This window comes from Loxodonta africana, chromosome 2 (assembly GCF_030014295.1).
Source record: "Loxodonta africana isolate mLoxAfr1 chromosome 2, mLoxAfr1.hap2, whole genome shotgun sequence".
NCBI lineage: Eukaryota > Metazoa > Chordata > Mammalia > Proboscidea > Elephantidae > Loxodonta > Loxodonta africana.
The window spans coordinates 5,832,175-5,847,955 of NC_087343.1; positions in this window are offsets into that span (position 1 = coordinate 5,832,175).

Consider the following 15,781-nt stretch of genomic DNA (forward strand, 5'->3'; position numbering starts at 1 on the left):
TGCAGAACTGGGCAATATTTCTTTTGGTTGTACATAGGTTTGCTATGACTTGGAACTAACTCAATGGCAGTTCCCAACACAACAATAAAAAATAATATTGAGATGTATAGGAATGAAAAGAAATGAAATTAATTTTAGTAGTAAGATTTTCTTTAAAATAAGATAAATTATGAACAATAATACTTAAAATCTACTTTAATATTAGTATATACCAGCTACCGCTTAGTCAACTTCAACTTCAGAAGACCCCACGTGTGTCAGAGTAGAACTGTGCTCCGCAGGGTTTTTAATGCTGATTTTTTGGAAGTAGATTGCTAGGCCTTTCTTTGGAGGTGCATCTTGGTGGACTGGAACCTCCAGCCTTTCAGTTAGCAACCGTGCCACCCAGGGTCTCCAATATTGATATGTATATTCTGTATGGTTTTATTCACAGCGATGCAGTTAATGTGTTGAGAAGAAAAATTAATCAAGTATTTTGAGGTGGTTTACCTAGCTCACGAGAGGATATGTCTTGTTGTCAGGTGCTGTCAAGTCAGTTCTGACTCATAGCAACCCTATTGTCTTCGTTATCTAGTGCTGCTAGAACAGGAAAACCACAAGTGGATGACTTTAACAAAGAGGAATTGATTCTCTCACAGCCTAGGAGGCTAGAAGTCCAAATTCAGGGTGCCAGCTCCAGGGGGAGGCTCTCTCTCTCTGTTAGTTCTGGGGGAAGGTCCTTGACATCAATCGTCCCTGCTGAGTAGCTTCTCAGCACAGGGACTCCAGGCCCAAAGAACAAGCTTTGCTCCTGGTGCTGCTTTCTTGGTGGTATGAGGTCCCCTGTCTCTCTGCTTACGTCTCTCTTTTATACCTATCTCAAAAGATGCAACCTAATCTTGTAGATTGAGTCCTGCCTCTTTAATGTAACTGCCTCTAATCCTGCCTCATTAACATCATAGAGGTAGGATTTACAACACACAGGAAAATCACATCAGATGACAAAATGGTGGACCATCACACAATACTGGGAATCGTGGCCTAGCCAAATTGACACACACTTTTGGGTCATAATTCAATCCATAACACCTGTGTACAACAGAACAAAACACTGCCTGGTCCTGCACCATCCTCACGATCATTTCTATGTTTAAGCCCATTGTTGCAGCCACGGTGTCAATCCATCTCATTGAGGGCTTTCCTCTTTTTCCCTGACCTTCTGCATTACAAAGCATGAAGTCCTTCTCTAGGAAGAAGTCCCTTCTGATAATGTGTCCAAAGCATGTGAGAAAAAGTCTTGCCATCCTCACTTCTAAGGCACATTCTGGCTGTACTTCTTCCAAGACAGATTTGTTCATTCTTTTGGCAGTCCGTGATATATTCAATATTCCTTGCCAATATCATAATTCAAATGCATCAATTCTTTTGTCTTCCTTATTCATTGCTCTATTTTCACATGGGTATGAGGCGATTGAACATATCATGCATGGCTTGGGTGACATGCACCTTAGTCCTCGAAGTGACATCATAGCTAAGTTAGCAGAATATATTTTCCTAGACATAAGGCAGAACACTTAATTGTGCTCATGAGGAACCTTTACATAGATCAAGAGGCGGTTGTTCATACAGAACTACAGGATACTGATTGATTTAAAGTCAGGAAAGGAGTGTGTCAGGTTTGTATTCTTTCGCCATACCTATTCAATCTGTATGCTGAGCAAATAATCTGAGAAGCTGGACTATATGAAGAAGAACGGGGCATCAGAATTGGAGGAAGACTCATTAACAACCTGCGTTATGCAGATGACACAACCTTGCTTACTGAAAGTGAAGAGGACTTGAAGCACCTACTAATGAAGATCAAAGACCACAGCCTTCAGTTTGGATTGCACCTCAACATAAGAATAACAAAAATCCTCACAACTGGACCAATGAGCAACATCATGATGAACAGAGAAAAGATTGAAGTTGTCAAGGATTTCATTTTACTTGGATCCACAATCAACAGCCACGGAAGCAGGAGTCAAGAAATCAAAAGACACATTGCATTGGGTAAATCTGCTGCAAAGGACCCCTTTAAAGTTTTGAAAAGCAAAGATGTCACCTTGAAGACTAAGGTGCGCCTGACCCAAACCATGTTATTTTCAGTCACATCATATGCATGTGAAAGCTGGACAATGAATAAGGAAGACCGAAGGAGAATTGACGCCTTTGAATTGTGTTGGCGAAGAATATTGAATATACCATGGACTGCCAAAAGAACGAACAAGTCTGTCTTGGAAGAAGTGTGGCCAGAATGGTCCTTAGAGGCAAGGGTGGCGAGACTGCGTCTTATATACTTTGGACATGTTGTCAGGAGGGATCAGTCCCTGGAGAAGGACATCATGCTTGGCAGAGTACAGGGTCAGCGGAAAAGAGCAAGACCCTCAACGAGGTGGATTGACACAGTGGCTGCAACAATGGACTCAAGCATAACAAGGATTGTAAGGATGGCTCAGGACCGGGCAGTGTTTCGTTCTGTTGTGCACAGGGTCGCTATGAGTCAGAATCGACTCGATGGCACCTAACAACAACAACAAGGCAGTTGTATTTTCAGCCCCATTTCCATATATTCTGGTGCTTATTTTTCCACAGTAGGCCCAGAGTTAGCATTGAAAGCTGGTGTCCGATCTTTTCATGGCATAGGAGAAACCCATAGACTGGCTCATTTGTTCTTTCATTCATTCATTCATTTTACAATGGATAGTAGTAAGCACAGGTGGTGATGTGTAACCACCTTCAATCAATGGCCTGGCCCCCACCCTATGGAATTACTCAGCATGTTTTGGAGACCAAACACACCTGTATAAAATAACCACCTAGCCACTCTGTGGCCACCTGCCACACAGGTGTTCTGAGGTCACTCTGATGCAAGCAGGAAAACCAATTCCCAGGGTCTGGGTGGAGAAGCTCGGTCTTGTGCTGGGCCCTCAAGGGTGTGGAGGATCAGGGCTGCTGATACGAAGAGGGATGGCCTTGAGCGAGCCAAGGAGGTCAGAATCTGTGTGGCAGGTGAGAGAGCAGGTGGGCAGGTGGTCAGCAAGTCTTGTTGAGGTGCTGTTGCTTTTGGCTGACTTGAGAAGCTGACCTTGAAATGGGCAATAGGAAAGCCTGTAGAGGTCTTTAAGCAAATACTACAAAATATTATTCTGTCCTTGGAGGGTAGTGGAGAATAAAGAGACACAACCTGGAGGAGGGATTTTGTTGCAAACCAAACCATAATATGCATGTAACAGGCTGTGAGCTTATGAAGGCAGGGCACTTGTAGGCATATATTTAAATGCAAAATAATTCTTATGCTTTTTTTTTTTTTAACAATTACCATACTCATAGTACCTTAGGTATCAATATATGTGGATTATTGAAAAAAAAAAATTGTTTGCTTCATGCAGACTAGGTGAAACCAGGAGCTGAGGTGATAGTTACATATGCAAAATGAAGTGGAAAATTAAGGCAATTACATAGATAATTAAAAAGAAACACCGTTTTTGAGTTCACTGAGGTGAATTTATCAGAAGGGAGTTAAAAACAACAATGTAATTACCCAAGGATGGCCTGAATGCCCCATCTCACGGAGTGGGCCAGGGGGCGCGGAGTCAGTAGCTCTGTCCTCTGGGCTCAGCTTGGAGCCCAGCTCATTGCAGGACTCCAGGAGAGCCAACAGCTTCTCTAAGTTTGGGTTTTTCTCTCTGGAGCTGAGCTGGGCCGAGTGTCCAGCTTCTTTGTCCTGCATCACCACCAGCCTTTTGCACGTCTTGTTCTCTAAGTCTCTGAACTCAGCTCTTCAGAACCAATTTTATCCTGTTTTCTCTAACCAGCTCTTTGGTGTTTTGTCTCTTTGTTCAGATTGCAATCTCTGTGTAGCCAGTGCCAACCTCCAGGCTATTACAGATTGAATTGTGTCCCCCAAAACTTGTATTGAAGTCTTGGCCCCTGAGATCCTGTTTGGAAATGGGCTTTCTTTTGTTAATGAGATCATACCCAAGTAGGGTGGGTCCTATACCTAATCACTTCTAAGTTATACAAAACGCAGAGTAGACAGAGTCATGTACACGTAGGGGGAAGGCAGATGCCATGGGAGGATCATCTACAACCGAAGGCATGACAAGGATTGCTGGCAGACACCAGAGCTAGGAGTGAGGCTCAGAAAAGAAATCAGCGTAGCCAAGACCTTGATTTGGACTTTAGGCCTCCAGAATGGTGAGAATAAATGTCTGTTATCTAAAGCCACCCACTAGCAGCATTTCTATCATGGCAGCACTAGGGGACTAAGGGACTTGCTTTCTTGGGTGACCCGCTCACCTTCTGATACCCAGGAGTGGAGGCTACAGGGTCTGAATGAGCAGGGGAATGATGAATAGAAGCAGTGAAGTTGCTATAGACCCAGTTTTCCAACTATTCCCAGCAGGGTTTCTGCTGCCATGGACCTGCATGCAGCCCCAGGAGCAGCCGATCTGGGTATGGCCCCAGCATCAGGGTTTTACTAAAGAGCCTCAGTGATGCCAGAGCCACTGTGGTGGCTGCAGACACACCTCTATCATGGGCTCTGAGCACCCGGCTCCTCTATCTTGTCAAGATAATAATGACTCTCCTTGCATGGTGATGTCCTCCTCATGGCTGTGAGGCTTGACCACGCTATGTAGCAAGCAGCATGGTGACCAGCTCTTTCTGGTGCTTTTATAACACCCATCTTTGGGTTGGCTCCTGTTTTAGAGGAAAGGGTTACAGGGAAACACCAGTAAATACTGACTTTAAGCATTAAGACCAAAAATAGAATGTCAATTCTTTGAGTCAACCTCAAAGGAGAGTCCTTTTTTAGCAGCAGTTTATGAGATGACCAGTCTTGTGTGAGATCTGGAAGTTGAAAGATAACCACCAAGCATCCATTCCAGGCAGACTGGCTTGCACGCACCAATAATGGGCTATTTTGGGTATGACATTCATCTTGGAGGTGCCATCAAAATACATGATGGTCCCTGCCCAGCGCCAACACATCCATTTGGTTATTACAAAGAAGCTCCAGGGTACCTTGGGCTGGAATGGAGGCAAAAACTGGCAAAGGTTGAGATTCTGCTCAAACCTCCCCTGGCCACCAGCCATGTTGAAGGCACCAAGCCTCAAGTCCTGGTGACTCAGCGTTTGGAGAGGGAGGGGGGCTGACTGGAGATTTTGACTCGATATCAGTGAAATTCAGCAGTTTCTCCTGAGCTTTCTGCAGCCTTTTGGTTTCTTTCAAGCTCAAATACCAAAGACAAAGGGGACCTGAACAGGAATTGCCAACTTCTGGGTGAAGGAGAAACTGGTGTCAAAGAAAATTACAGAGATTAAGGCAAATTTTAAATTTATGATGAGTTTATTTGAGCAGAAGGAGCCCTTGTGGCACAATCGTTAAGTACTTGGCTGCTAACTGAAAGATTGACGATTTGAACCCACCTGGCGTCTCTGTGGGAGAGAGACCTGGTGGTCTGCTCCTGTAAAGATTACAGCCTACTGAACCCTATGGGGTAGTTTTCTACCCTGTCACATGGGGTTGTTGAGTTGGAATAGACCCAAATCCACATCTGAGCAGGACTAAATGACTCATGAAGCGAGCAGCATCCAAGCCAGAAGTGGAAAGGGGCCCCACGAACAGGAACAAAGTCAGGGATGTGTCTAGCAAGCTCAAGGAAGCAAAGAGCACAAAGGCTTCATGAACATTGAACATTTGCCAAAACAGCATGAAGGATGTTCTGATAACATGTATTCATAGGTGTGGGCAGCTGGAGATCACATGGTCTCTTATCCACAATCTTGAGGTCGGCCTGAAGAATTGTGATTTTAGACCCAAATGCTTCATGGGTCACATGGGGCAATGAACCTAAAGTCTGTCAGTTATCTATGAGTAGGTTATTTCCTGGAGACTTGGGGTGGCTTTGACTTCTCGGTCCTTAGACTTCAGCGAATCAGGAGGGTATACGTTTTTCTTTGTACGCTGAGATTCTGAAATCAACCCATTCCCCGCAGAGGTGAATGACTCTCGTTGGCATGTTGGTTTTCTGATCCCTGAAGGAGGGAAGGTGGGGAGGTGGAGGCGGATGCAGAGAATGGGGCGGGGAAGAGTTTCTGCCTCTCATGCCAGGTCCATGAAGTGGGAGGCTCAAGGTGCCCTGTACAGACCCCACCAAGCCCACTCCCTGTGGCTCTCTGCACACCAGCGCTCCCTGGAACTACCAAGGACCTGTGCAATCTGCCCTCGGTGAACGTCCTCGTGAATTTCAATTGAGCCTTGGAGCGCCTGTGCAGTTGCCGCTAAGTGCTTTCTGCTCTCAGCGCAATTACGTATTTTGAATAATACTCAAAGCAACCTTTGAATGTGAAAATGGGTTAGATCAAGGCATCAAAGTGTACCTCCATCCCTGACCACCCTTGTGAGTGTGTCTGTGATGTCTGACATCAGGGGAAAATGTGAGTTTAGCTGCGTGGTTTTATGTCCCTTTGAGGCTTGTTTACTCAGACTATAGAGACTTATGAACAGAGGGAAACAACAGAAAGCATAAAATATTAATCCTGCGTCCATACGGAAGCCCCAGAAGCAGCAGGAAGCTGTGTTAAGCTGTCAGGAGGTTTGCCGGGTTGTAAAATGCAAGTTGGGGCTGCGTTCATTATCCTGGACCAAAAGCCTTGCTAACGATGCTGTTCTCTGCAGCCTGCTTCAGAATACATCAGCCGTGGTACCATTCGTAGCCTCCGCAGGTTTTCCCCTTGCTTTTCTGCTCAGAGTGATTTCTTCTTCTACTTCTTGGTAAATATCTTTGTGGCGGTTGTTGTTTAATTGCAGAAAAAACTGTACAAAACAATTCATAGGCCCACCCCATTTATAATTTGACATTCATCTACTCAGTTGTCTGTGTATTTGTTGTTGTCAGTTGCCGTCAAGTCAGCCCGTTAGTCATGACAGCCCCATGCACAATGGGTCAAAATGCTACCTGGTCCTGCACCATCCCCAAGATTGGTGGCAGATTAGACCATTGTGGTCCATAGGGTTTTCACTAGTTGATTTTTGGAAGTAGATTGCCGGGCGTTTCTACCTACTCTCTTAGTCTGGAAGCTTTGCTGAAACCTGTTCAGCATTATAGCAACACGCAGGCTTTCACTGACAGATGGGTGGTGGCTGAGCATGAAGCACGTTGGCCAGAAATTGAACCTGGGTCTCCTGCAAGAAAGATGAGAGTTCTCATATGGAAGCACCACTTTAACGATGTCATACAGAGAATATTATTTTCTATCTCTTGCTTTTTTCACTTAATGTATAACTAACAACTTTCCACAAGTGTGCGTTACTTTTTATAAGAAATTAAAATATACCACAAGACATTAAAATACATTATGGTATAGCCATCCAGTGAGCTATTATGCAGCTATTAAAATGCCAGTTATGAGGTTATGTAATTACATAGAAAATAGGGTTTTCAATGAATGAGGCGTGTTATGAAATGGCTTGTAAACTGAATGTCCAGCTAGAGTTTTAAAAAAACATCTGTCCCTCTCTTTGCTTAAGGCGGCTTCATCTTGATAAAGAAAGAGCTGCCTTGTTAGAAAAGGTTCCCATGGCCATCTTCACAGTACACAGCCCATGTGGATTTTATTTTTCATGATGACATAGGTGTTATTTTAAGGGACTCTCCTCCCCACCGTGGTCCCAGCGGGCCTGCACCCCCACAGCCTCATTCGGCTGAACAGCGGCAATGGAATCATCGCTGCTAATGGATTTAATCCTTTTTTAATTCCATTTCTATTTTTAAGCTTTTTAGAATCTCTTGAGGGAAAACTAGTTTTAACTCCAAATGCTCTTTCTTTTTGAGTGAATGTGAATTCAGCAATTTCAGGGAATAAAAATGTTTGACAGTGAACAGATTGAGTATAAAGGTTTTGAAGATTTATTGGAGACGCTAAATATCCAGTGCAAATAATTTGATTATTCCCAAATGCAAGGAGTGTTAAAAGATACATCTTACTCCTGAAAAATAACTGGTATCCATCTGTTGTCAAATGTAGTCTAAAATGAAATCTTGGTTCCCACCTTCCTACTCCCCCATCCCCCAGACGTTTCCTCATTTCTCCGAATCAGTAAACTGAACCACTAGCTACACAGTTGCTTAAGCCAAAAATCTAGAAGGTATTCTTGCAGTAGTCAGTTTCTGCTGCAGTAACAAGTAGTCCTGACATCTCTGTAGCTTATGACAGCCAACATTTATTTCTTGGTTGAGTCTGCAAGTCTCTGGGTGGTCTAAACAGTTTGTGCTCTGTTATTAACCCAAAGGTTGGAAGTTCACAACCACCCAGAGGTGCCTTGGAGAAAAGACCTTGTGATCTACTCCTGAAAATCAGCCATTAAAAACCCTGTGGAACACAGTTCTACTCTGACATACGTGGAGTTGCCATGAGTTGTAGTCACAACTGGCTTGGTGTTCTTTTTTAAGAGTCTGCAGGTTGGCCCCAGCTTTTTGGGCTCGCTTTTGCATGGCCTTTTTAGCCATGGTCTTGTAACTTCTACCCAGGCGATTGGGTGGGACTGTGTGACAGGGTAATTGTGGCCCACCAGGGGGATCGGTCAGTTTTGCGATCCTGCTGGGCTTCAAATGAGCCACCCCAGAGGTGGGAAAGACAGGATCCTACCACTACCGGGGAAGAACAGCCAGGAGCTGGCATGCCCTTTGGATCCGGGATCCCTGCAGCTGGGAGGCTCTTGGGACCAGGAGGTAGAGTTGCAACCCTGAAGATGGTGAGAAGTCGTAGCTGCAGAGACCTGGTAGCAGAAGACAGCACAGTGGGCTTCCCGGCCCAGGAGAGAGAAAGCTGAGTGCCTTTGGGCAGAGGCCTAGGGCCAGGGAGAGGTGTGCCTGTGTGCATGGCTGGGAAGGGGCTGTCCTGATAGAACTGTACCCTGAGTGTTCCTGAGCCTGAATTGTAATCTGTTACTTCCCTAATAAACCCTATAACTGTGAGTATTGTCTGTGAGTTCTGTGTGACATTGTAATGAATTATCAAACCCAGTGGAGATTGCTGCAGGAGGGTTGGTTGGTGTCAGAATTGGTAGAGATGGCGGAGAGAGGAGGCTTGTCTAGCCTCTGTCTCATGGGAGTTAGCCTTGTGCTGTTGATCTTGGTTCTCCTTCCCTCTTGTGAAGTTAGAGGCAGTCAGATACTGCCCTTACGCTGTTTTTACACTGGGTTTACCTGGACTAATTAGGACCCAGCTGGTGTCCATGTGTCCCTCACCCAGGACCCAGGCTGACAGGTAAGTCACTGAATTGCTGCTGTTGTTAGTTGCCGTTGAATTGATTCTGACTCATGGCGACCCTCTGTGTGCAGAGTAGAACTGCTCCATAGATTTTTCAAGGCTGTGAACTTTCAGAAGAAGATCACCAACCCTGTCTTTCGAGGTGCCTCTGCGTGTATTCAAACCGCCAACCTTTCAGCTAGTGGTTGAGCACTTAACTGTTTGCGTCACCCAGGGGCTCAGGACTGAATTACTGGGAATAAATAATTCATCTCACCACAGCCTGGATCCAGTTCATTGAATTCGTCATCTGTCTTTCCCAAACTTCCATGCCTGTCCACCTCCACCACTGCCCTCCCAGGCCAAGCCACCTTCTCTCTCTGGGGAAACTTATCTCTGATTCTGCTCTTCACAGGACCTCCACAATCCGTTCTCCATACACCAGCCAGAATGATTTAAAAACAACACAGCAAGGTGTAGAACAGGCCATGTCACTCTGGGGCTTAAAACCTCCCATTGGCTTCTCAATACCCTATGTCTTTGTTTCTGAGGGCTGCCATAACAAAATGCCACAAAGTAGGTGGCTGAAAAGAACAGGAATCTATTGTCTCACAGTTCTGGAGGCTAGAAGTCTCAATTCAGAGCCTCAGCAGGGCCATGTTCTCTCTCTGTCCACTCTAGGGAAGCATCCTTCCTTATCTGTTTCAGCTTCTCATAGCCTTGGATGTTTCTTGGCGTTCCTTGGCTTATAGATGGATTCACACGGCGTACATGGCGTCTTCCCCTTGTGTGACTCTGTTTCCATGCCTGTTCTCCTCTTTTGTAAGACATCACTCAGAAGGGACTGGGATCCACCCTACTCCAGTATGAACTTAAGTGGTAACATCTCAAAGACCCTATTTCCAAACAAGGCCACCTTCTCATCTACTGGAGGTTAGAATTTCAACATATCATTTTGGGGGGATACAATTCAATCCATAATGCCTTTGAATAATGTCCATTTTCCTGCCCCTGGCTGTAAAGTCCTGCTGGAACTGATTTCTGCCTGCCTTCTGATGCCACCTTGGGCAGCCTCCTCCCTCACACGCCCTAGCCCATTATCTCCCTGTGCAATGTTTCATTCTATTGTACATGGGGTTGCCATGAGTTGGGGCTGACTTGATGGCAGCTAACAACAACGGGTAGAAGGGAGAGCGTCAGAATGACTGAAGGCCAGGGACTGAGTTGACACTTGAGATGGGAGGTGAAGAGCCTGAAATCAGGGCTGGATTGAAAGAGTGTGGGGAGGAGGGCCCTGAACCATGTGGCCCTACCTCTGCACACTGCTGGGTGGACCTTTATTCATTCACTGAATATACTTGTTTAGTTCCTACTGTGTGCCCCTCCAAGTCTGTCTTGGATGAAGTACAGTCAAAATGCTACTTAGAAGCAAGGATGATCTGACTTTGTCTCAGATACTTTGAACATGTTATAAGGAGGGACTAGTCCCTAGAGAAGGACTTCATGCTTGGTAGAGAGTCAGCAAAAAAGAGGAAGACCCTCAGTGAGATGAATTGACACAGCTCCTGCAATAATAGACTCAAGCAGAACAATGACCGTGAGGATGGTGCAGGACCACAGAGTGTTTTGTTCTGTTGTACATGGGATCCCTATAAGTCAGAACCGACTCAACGGCACTTAACAACAACAACAACGACAACATGTGTGCCTGTACCATGTGAGCTATCAGAGATATGGACATATTAACTGTTTCCTCTGTGTTTCTCATGTCCTGTTCTGGTGTATGTGCAAGCATCTTTAAGGACCATGCTTGCATAGGAGCATGTGAACACGTGTGCATATGTGAGCACAGTGCTAGACATGTGTGTCAAGGAGCAAGCTTCCAGGTACTTCTTTATTCCCCCAGCTCCTTTCTGTTGAGTTGTTCCTTCTCTCTGCTGGTGCCTACAGCTTCCTAACTCCCTGCAGATTGCAAAGAGCCTCTACCTGACCCAGAGAAGCAGAGACTGTTTATGGGCCCACAGTTAATATGTCCACAAGCTTTAGTGAGCTAAGATTCATGTGTACATGCGTGCATGTATCTGAACTCATCAATGCCTCTATGTCCATGTGTATAAGATCCGTGTGCACGTGCACATGTCTATACGAACTCACCAATGTCTCTATATCTACGTGTATAAGATCCATGTGTACATGCACATGCTTATATGAACTCACCAATGTTTGTATGTCTGCATGGATAAGATCCGTGTGTACATGCACACACATGTATGAACCCATGCAATTATCTATGTGTGTGTAAGATCCATGGGTACATGCATATACTCATGTATGAGTTCATGCATGTGTCTGTATCTATGTGTATATAGTATCTGGCACTTGGGAAGCACATCATATTCTTGAATGAATGAGTGAATGAGATGGCTGTATTCAGGGTAGGCAAGGAGGCTCTGCCTTGGAGGAAGAGAAAATCTCTCTCTCTAGGGGAAAATTCTCCCAGGTTCAGTTGGTTGGTGGTTTCCTGGGCTCCCTCCAGCCAACAAGCACATAATCATCTTGTGAACCTGTGATAATCACACCTGCTTGTATGTAAATGTTGACATTGCAAGGTGACAGGGAAGGAAAATAGCTGTCATTCCTATAAATACTCATCGAATGTTTACTTCGTCACAAAGTCATATGCGGTTTGAATGTTGGGGGTCTGGAATTTCACAGTCATCTCTGTAGTGTGGTGCCCAGGCCCTGTCACAGTTTACCCAATCGGGCTCACTTACCTGAGTTAACAAGGCATCTTCAGAAGTGGTAAAATGCCGAGCTATGTGTAAGAGCTGTGAGAAGGGCTAGAAGAGCTGCTAATGAAACACCAGAGAGAAGATCAAGTAGACCAGGAGGCTGAAAGACACTGCCCTGTGCCTGGGAAGGACAGATCCAGCTGAGGATGGGAAGGAAAGCTGTGCGTCAGAGGTGGATCCATGGAGGTCCAACTTGGAGCAGTCAGTCCACTGTGGAACCCAGGGAAAAGTGCCCACAGGAAGTGGGTCTCAGCTGTAAGCTCTTCCCTGGACAGGGAATCCACGTATAGTTCTCTTTCCGCTCTGTCTTTCAAAAGAAGACACTATTTTCTATAGGGTTGCTTTCTTTCTATGACCAACAACAAGCCACAAGGACATGCTTTTTGAAAGAATTTGCCATCTGTCTTCTGATATATAACTCTGGGTTCTCTCTCTCTCTCTAATATTCAAGCATGGCAGTGATGGTTAAAGTTATGTGTCCACTTGACTGGGCCATGATTCTCAGTAGTTTGGCAGTTATGTAATTTGAGAGACATTGGACTGATTGCTCTTCCATAATGTAATAACCTCCGTAATGAGATCTGATAGAATGTAATCACCTCCATGATGAGATCTGCATGAGCAGCCAATCAGTTACAAGAGCAGTTTCCTCAGGGGTGTGGCCTGTCTCCAATACATGTGGATGTTCTGGCAAAGCTCGCTGGCTTTTTCTGCCTCTGGATCCTGCCTGTTCACCATCTGACTTCCAGTTTTGGGGACTTGAGCTAGCGCTTGCCTGCCAATCTTGGGATTCATCACCTGCAGCCTGTGAGCCAGCTGCTGCCATCTGACCTGTCGATTTTGAGTTTGTCAGTCCCTGCAGCTGCATGTGTCGGGAGAAGCCTCCAACCTGATGCCTGACCCATGGACTTGGGACTTGTCAGCCTCTACAACTGTGTGAACCTTTTCCTTGAGATAAATTTCTCTCTCTTTCTCTGTATATATGTATATAGCCCTGATGGCATAATGATTAAGAACTTGTCTGTTAACCAAAAGGTGGTAGTTCAGATCCACCAGCTGCTCCTTGAAAACCCTATGGGGCAGTTCCACTCTGCCCTACAGGGTTGCTATGAGTCAGAATCGACTCGACAGCAGTGAGTTTGCTTTTCATATACACATGCATGTGCGCGCACACACACACACAGGCTTTGCTGGTTTTGCTTCTCTAGAGAACCCAGCCTAAGCCAATGGTTTGATTAAGCGTTGTACCTGGGGTGAAAGAGATTTTTAATTGTGTTCAAATAACTTCAAGAACAAATAAATAATTTGACAAATAAATGACTGGTGCTCAAAACTGTGGAAGTTTGGAACTGTGTTTCAAAATTCTTCACACTCCTTCCACAGAGAGATGGCATTTGTGTCTCCTTCCCTTGAATCCAGGGTCTGTGACTGCTGGGCCAACAGGATATAATGGAGGTGACTGTCTTGTTTCTGGGCCTGGACTTCAAGAAAATGGTAGCTTCTACTTCCTGTCTTTCAGGAGACTTAGTCTTGGAATCCACCCACCATTTTGTGAGGAATCTCAAACCACCTTGTGGAGAGGCCCCTGGGAGGGCCCAAGAGCTAGCACCAATCTACCAGCTATAAATGAGCCATCTGGGAAGTGGATCCAGCTCAGCTGTCACAACTGACACAGAGTGAATAGACACAAGCTTCCCTGCCAAGCCCTGTCCACACTACAAAATAGTGAACAAAATAAATACCTGTTGTTGTTTTAAGCCACTGAGTTTTAAGTTTGTTTGCTATGTAGTAATAGATAACTGGATCGGATTTATGAATAAGTATTATGGTGATGCGAGTGGTTAAGTGCTGGGCTGCTAACTGATAGGTTGGCAGTCGAAACACACCCAGAGGTGCCTCAGAAGAGGGTCTTCTACTTAAGAAAAGTCAGCCATTGGAAACCCTATGGAACATAGTTTACCAAAGCCATGTAGCCTTCACTTGATAACAAAATACCTGGAAACAACTGTGGCTAACATTGTTCTTTATCACAATAACCAGTTAACCAGCTGTCAGGTAGTCGACTACAACTCACAGCTACCCCATGTGTGTCAGAGTAGAACTGTGCTCCGTAGGGTTTTCAGTGACTGACTTTTCGTTACTGAGGGAATGCCACATGGCCTTGGTAAACCAGTTACTGTTGAGTTGACTTCGACTCGTGGTGATCCCAGGTGTGTCAGAGAAGAACTGTGTTCCATACGGTTTTCAATGGCTGATTTTCAGCAGTAGATCACCAGGTCTTTCTTCCTAGGCACCTCTGGGTGAACTTGAACCTCCGACCTTTCCGTTAGCAGATGAGGTGTTAACCATATGCACCACCCAGGGACTCCACGTGGCTTTGGGTACTCATTGCTATCAAATTGATTTCGACTCATAGCAACCCTATAGGACAGAGTAGACTGCCTGTCTTAGTTATCTAGTACTGCTATAATAGAAATACCACAAGTGGATGGTTTTAACAAAGAGAAATTTATTTTCTTACGGTCTAATAGGCTAGAAGTCTAAATTCAGGGTACCAGCTCCAGGGGAAGTCTTTCTCTTTCTGCTGGCTATGGAGGAAGGTCCTTGTCATCAATCTTTCCTTGGTCTAGGAACTTCTCTGTGCAGGAACTGCAGGTCCAAAAAATGCGCTCTGTTCCCGGCACTGCTTTTTTGGTGATACAAAGTCCCTGTGTCTTCTCTGCTCACTTCTCTTTTTTATATCTGAAAAGAGATTGGCTTAAGACACTAATCTGTAGATCTCATCAATATAACTGCCGTTAGTCCATCTCATTACATCATAGTGATAGAATTTACAACACGTAGGGAAATCACATCAGATGACAAAATGGTAGAGAGTCATACAATACTGGGAATCATGACCTAGCCAAGCTGACAGATATTTTTTGGGGACACAATTCAATCCATGACACTGTCCCACAGGACTTCCAAGGAGTGGCTGGTGGATTTGAACTACCAGTCTTTTGGTTAGCAGCTGAGCTCTTAACTATTGTGCCTCCAGGGCTCCATGGCCTTGGTAAAAAACAAAACAAAACAAAACAAAACAAAAAACAAACCTGTTGCTGCGGAGTCTATTCTGACTCATAATGACCCCATAGGACAGTAGAACTGCCCCACATATTTTCTAAGGATGGCCTGGTGAATTCAAACTGTTGACCTTTTGGTTAGAAGCTGTAGCTCTTAACCAATATACCACCAGGTTCCCATGGCCTTGGTAGTCAGGTATAATTCACAGTTAGACCCTCAGCTTCCTTATCTGTAAAGAGCATAGTCTGCTCCTCATGTTTATTCCCTGAATAGCATCTACCTCATGTTTGCCCTGAGGATGGAAGGAGATGTGTAAAGGGCCAGCAAAGACCCTGGCACAGAGGGATCCTCAACAAGGGTTGGTTCCCTTCTCCTTTCCTAACCCCAACCCCTAGAGTACTTGGATTTTTGTTTTGTTTTCAGAAAGGACCTGAATAGGTAAAAGCCTGGAGAGCATTTTTTGTCCCAGAGGAGGGGAGAGGGGGATCCAGGGCTCAAGATAGGAGGGAACCAACTATGTATGGTTTCGCTGATTATTTTATAAAGAATTTGCATGCAACACCTTTAAACATTCAGGAAACAAGAATAAATCTTTGTTATGAAAGTGAGCAAGAGGCGGAATGACAAACTACTTTCCAAAGTTAATG